Raw genomic sequence first — 6,317 nt, 5'->3', positions numbered from 1 at the left:
TGTCTACAGTTTGAACAGCTCATAGCGATTTTTGTTGATAGTTTGTTTTTATTTTTATTATTTAAGACCCTTTCATGTATTTAGAAAGGGTCCTCAATTTGTATAAGATTTGACTTAAGAAGTTGCACTTCTGTACTTCTAAATATTTTTTTATCAAAAGTGGATCAAGGTTTTTCATTTTTGTGAAAGAAGCTTTTTCAAGACTTGCACTTTTGCATCTTCTGGAGGTTTTCTCAAATAGGAAAGTGGAATTAGAGTGTTGCTTACATTGGAAGGATTCAAATGCATGCAGAAATTCTATCACTATTTTTGTCTTATTTCTTTATGTGAATGAACATTTCTTAAAAAGTTGTTATTATTGATATATGTATGCTTTTTCAAACGATTCTTTATTATATCATTTCTGAAGATTGAGAATTGTTTATTTCAAAGGATATATGTCAGCGATATATATTGTGATGAATGCGATAATGTTTTTATAATTACTTTGTTTAATTTCTTAAACAAAGTAATCATTATATGAATACATCTTTCTATTTACGAATAAGCCATCTTTATGATTATTTGTCTATTAGAAATAATTAGAAATCGCATTGTTAACAGGATACCCAGGTTATATAGTTATATTTGTATATTTTTGAATTGTAGGATAAAACACTTATCACCTTCGTTACACATTATAAAACAATCACCCATCAACTCATACATCACTGGGAAACTGGTCCCATTATATCCAGTTGGAGCCACCATACCAAATGGAAAAGGAGCTGCACTAAGGTCCGGACCGAGTGGTTTTCCCCAATGTTGATGCAACAATTTTAGAGGCATCAATAGGCCCACAAGGCCTTTGGCAGTCTAGCAGCCCAGTCCCATCAATGTGTTGAGACTATCTTGGTTATAATTGCTTCTATGACCTTATTGGTGCTTTCAACCTGCCCGCTCACCCGCAGGTGATACAGGGAAGTGACTCTATGTGTAATGTGGCGATTCCTTAGAGTGGTTGTAATTTTTTGTCCTACAAATTTCCCTCCTCTAGTCGTTATCACTTCCCGAGGTAAACCATACTGCACAAATATCCCAAAAAGGAAATTAATTACAGCTTCTTCTGTAGCTCTTGGAAAATATATTGTTTCTACCCACTTTGTTACATAATATATGGAAACCAGTATGTAGGCCTTTTGGTTTGATGGTGGATGAAATGGGCCAACAAAATCTAGTGCCCATCATTCAAAGGGTTCTATCACCAATTGGGGCTGCAGTGGAATTTCATCAGATTGACCAGGTCGGCCCATCCTTTGGCAGTTATCACAAGCCTCAACATATTTCTTAGCATCTTTAAAAATAGTGGGCCAATAATAGCCCATCTATAGTACCTTATGCCTTGTCCTACAATCTGCGAAGTGTCCTCCATAGGGATCATCATGGCAAGCCTTCAGGATGTCATAAATCTCATCCTCATGAATGCATCTACATATACACATATCAGACCCTGTGTGAAAAAGGTATCTGCCAATCCAAGAAAACTTGGCACTGCGCTAGAAAATCAATTTCCTTTCCCTTGCTGTCAAGTGCCTGGGCAGCTTTCCTACTACCAGATAGTTTTCTACATCTGCATACCATGGTGTTTTGATTGCTACGACAAACAAATGTTCATTTGGAAATTGACCGTCCACTGCCAATGGATCATTTATCTTTGGAACTCGAGACAGAAAATTAGCGATTGAGTTTTCCTTCCCCGGACGATCTTTGATGGTGATAGCAAACTCCTGCAAAAGAAATAACCAACGAGTCACTCGACCATTTGTAATAAGTTTGTTGGCTAAGTACCTAATGGTGGAATGATCAGTATACAAAAAAAACTTGATAGCCAGTTATATAATGTCTAAATTTGTTTATGGCATAAATGACAGCTAAGAATCGTTTTCTCTTACTGTATAATTAAGTTCAGCAGTAGTAAGATTTTTGCTAATATAATATATAACATAAGGTTTTTTGTCCTCTTCTTGGCCAAGGACAATGCCTATTGATGTATTTGATGTGTATGTGGATATTTGAAAGGGTAGTTCCCAGTTAGATCCATGTAATACTGGTTTTGTCGAAACTAGTTTCTTTAAATATGTAAATGTTGTGTCACATTTGTCAAACCAATTAAAGTCAACATTTCCAGCTAAAGCATATAAAGGCGCATAAATTTGTGATTTTTTTTTTATAAACCTGCGGTAATAGCCTGCATATCCAAGGAAGCTACGTACCTCCATCTAAGAAGAGGGTGTAGGTAGTAAAAGAATTACTTGTATCTTTGCTGGATCTACCTGTATCCCTGTTGTAGAAATGTAATGTCCCTGGATTACGCCTTTTGTCATCATCATGTGACACTTGACATTGCTTAAGCATAGCCTAGAAATGATGCATCATTCCAAAACCTTCTCTAATTTTTGTAACGCTTGATCGAAGTCATCCCCATACAGGGTAAAGTCATCCATGTAAACTTCAAGTCCTTCATTTATCATGTCAGCAAAAATGCTGACTATGGATCTTTGAAACATAGTTGGGGCATTGCATAAGCCAAATGGTAATACTCTGTAAGTGAATGTACCCCACGGATAGGTGAAGGTTGTCTTTTCTTGGTCTTCAAGAGCGATTTGAATCTGATTGTAGCCGCTGAAGCCATCTAGAAAGGAAAATAATTTCTTCCCTAGCAGAGTATCAAGGAATTAATCAATCAATGGGAGAGGGAAGTGATCTTTCTGTGTTGCCTTGTTCAATTCCCAATAATCCACATAGATATGCCACTTCCCATTTTTATTAGGTACAACTACCAATGGAGAGACCCATTCGTTATCTGAAATGGGATAAATGAAATTCACTTCCAGCAACTTTTGTAGCTCTTCTTTTACAATGTCCTTGAGATGTGGATTCAATCTCCACTGAGGCTACCAGATAGGACGAGCATCCTTTTTGGTGTATATATGATGCATACATAACTATGGGTCTATGCCCTTCTATTTTAGCAGTTACAACCACCCTCCAAAATTTTTCCTTAGCCTATTTTGAAGCCTCCCCTACCAACCTTACATAGCAATTTGTCTTGCTTCATCAAGTAATCAAGCTTCAGTGATTTCCTTGCAAAAAGGAAACTTGTCGATCACAGTTGATCCATTTCCCTCATAGGCTACTCATGCGCACTTGGTCCAGCTGTAGGCTGAGCAGCTTCCTAGTGAAATTTGTGCATTTCTGGAGGGCAACTAGCCTTCTCTCTAGGAATTGCGCAAATCTCTCAGACAGCCTACTGGGCTGTAGGAGTGCACAATCTTACCATCCAACCCTCACAGTAGGATTTGCACAAATCTCGATAGTAGTCAGCTGCTCTACCTAGAAATTATACAAATCTCCTAGGCAGCCAGCCCAACTCCTAGCTAGAAATGTGCATTTTTCTCCAACAGTCGAGCAGTCTCTTACATGTGCAACTGAGTTGATCAGTTCCATCCGACACTAAGAAAAATAGACTTGCATGCATGGGTTGCATCTCCCAAGGCAGTATGAAAAGGCATCCCTTCTTTCAGGGATCTAAGTTTAGTAGTTGGAGGTTACATGCAAGGAGAAATTCCAAAACCTCCCACCATGTGTCGCTTCCCCTAGATTCGTGGCATGCGTGTCACAACCTTGATGTTATCAAAACACATCAACCGGATGCTGCAAAGCTCATTCCTCACATCAAACTTGCAGCTCTGACATCCCACATCACATCTAGGAGAAGTAGGTACATTCAACTCAGCTGTTTTGGGGTAAGCCCGCTTCCCATGCCTTGTGTTGCATTTTTATCGCTTTTTTTTTTGTTTTCGCTCGTGGAAGTATTGTTTGCTTGATTTCTTTGAATGCATGCTGTCATTTACATATATTATAGCTTCTCTTAGCTCTCTTAGTTTTCGTTTCTATCTCACTGTTGTTGCATGCATGAAATTGTTTTTCATGGACGATCGTCCAACCTGTGAATGGCCTCACCCACATGCATGTTGATCTATTTTCTCAATCTTCCATTCATGTTTTGCATGCACTGTTTATCACTTCGGATATCACTTAGTGTCACCATGCATTTCATCGACTTATTTTCTTTCATTTTCTCGTCGGCAATTCGGGCCAACCTTGGCCCAGTCTCTGCCTTCACCAAGGCTGCATTGCGCAAACTGGAGGTGAAACAACGTTGCAAGCTCAAGTAGGTCCATTGATGACGAAAGAAACTTTAGAGACTCTGGCTATGAAGTGACGGTGTGACATGAAGATCGCACGAAGGTAGAAGATGGAACAAAGAAGGAGTTGTATGTGTTGAAGCAGCAACTCAAGAAGAACATGAAGCTACACAGAAAAACGAATGAGTTGCAGCAGGATCAGGAACAACAATGGGCACAACATGCACTCATAGATGAAACTGCACCCCTAAAAGTTAAGGATCCATCCCAGCAGCTGACATAGAGCAGACACGTGAGTAGTATTGTTGATCGCATGCAAGGGACTCAGTAACATGCGTGTTGTTGAGCGCACACATGAAATCCAACCCATTCAACACACTCACCAAGGCAAAGACAAGAAGCAAGTCCAACTGGGGCTAAACATGTACTTTTTCAAGTTGATGCACATGACCACTAGCACATACTTGAAGATCAGCATGAACACTATGCATCAGTGTGTTTCTGTTTCAACCATATCCAAGAAGACCATGTGCATGTTAGCAGACGAGTTGGATGAAGGGGCCGAACCAATGCACCGGTTGCAATGGAGGCAAGAGTTTGCTTCAGCAAGATGTCAACATGAGGTGCATGCACACCATGAAGGATGAATAAGCTTGGCATTAGTTCACCACCTTCACCATCACAAGCATGTCAAATATTTGGTCTCACCATAGTGGATCGAGTGTCAGTGATGTCTTGCATGGCTTGCTCAAGCCATGTTGTCTCACATGAGTACATGTGCATTGTAATGTTGAGTCATGTCAAGTGTAATTCAAGTGTCAATAAGTGGATGTAACAGTCATAGAGTAGGTGAAGAGTCATGAAGGTAGTTGAACCGTCACAAAGGGGAATGTCAAGGGTCACCCCACTGTTTGTTATAGATAGTCCCTCATAACTCATTGTATAGGCTTTTGGTTAGCCAAGCTTCTACTAAGACTATCTTGAAGAGGGCTTGGATAATATTGTCATGCGCCTTGGCTTCTCCACTGCACGAAGCTAGTACATCTCTTTCGAGGAGCAGGAATATGTGGTTGTAACGTTCCACTAATGGGGCTAGAAGTTTTACATGGTGTATTGTATGTTTGTGACTTACACTTCTTTATATAATAAGAGCCAGCATATTTTCATGCATATGTTGTTATTATAGTTGGACTACTCCAGTTTCCTTATTGATATATGTTGTTTAACTTACATACTTGTATACGAACTGATTTGTATGCAATTATATGAATATTGTTGTTAATGTGTTGCATTTGTTGTTAATGTTGTCACAGTCTGTGTCGACTACTCTCCCGGACATCAGACAGACCTTTCTCTGAACCTTGTTATATCAACCATCACACTCGTCTCGGACTGATCTGTGAGTGTTGTTCATGTTATCTTACCTTGTATGTTGTTACTGTAGCATCCATGTCGACAACTCTGCCAGAATTTGTGCATGTCCTTTGTGTTGTGTGTTCCTAGCTAAGTTGGGATTGATCCATTTCAAACTGGAACTCACCTTCACCTTCCTCTCCCTTTCAAGTGTTGGAACCTCTCATACTTATTCCTTAACTCACTACATCAGTCACACCCTTGCTATTGACAGATTTATCTTACTTGCTTCTATGCGACATCGTAGTCAAGGCATTACCTTACGACCCACTACTAGGACTCCTACACCAAATAGTCTGAGGTCTAATTGGGACTTCTTACCGAAGAGATCCCCCTTGACATGTTGGTGGGTCTAGCATCGTCAACATTTCTAGTGCTAGAAGGATAGCCTAATGACAAGCCGTGTCCTCCCATCCAGTTTTGAACCTTTGCATATCTTTCATGGAGTCTTGCATTCTTCTTCCCCGAGGTGTTTTTCGAATCGTGAAGATGTCTCCATCTCGGGGAAGCTTTTCAATCTCTTGTCCACTCACACATATGATGGTGAAGGTGAAGTGGCCTCGCCTAAGTGCTTACATAAATTTCTTTCCATGATTTATGAGGAAGATGAGTTTATTGACGAATAGGCCGGTTTGCTGCTTGAATTCACATTTCATGAATCTCCATTTCATTGGGTGTTCAGTCTATCGGCTAACACTATGCACTCATTTGAGCACT

Source organism: Pinus tabuliformis, chromosome 5_2 (genome assembly GCF_031772625.1).
Source record: "Pinus tabuliformis cultivar Carrire ecotype Pingquan chromosome 5_2, CPIR1, whole genome shotgun sequence".
Taxonomy (NCBI): Eukaryota; Viridiplantae; Streptophyta; class Pinopsida; order Pinales; family Pinaceae; genus Pinus; species Pinus tabuliformis.
Note: the sequence above shows the minus strand (reverse complement) of the source record.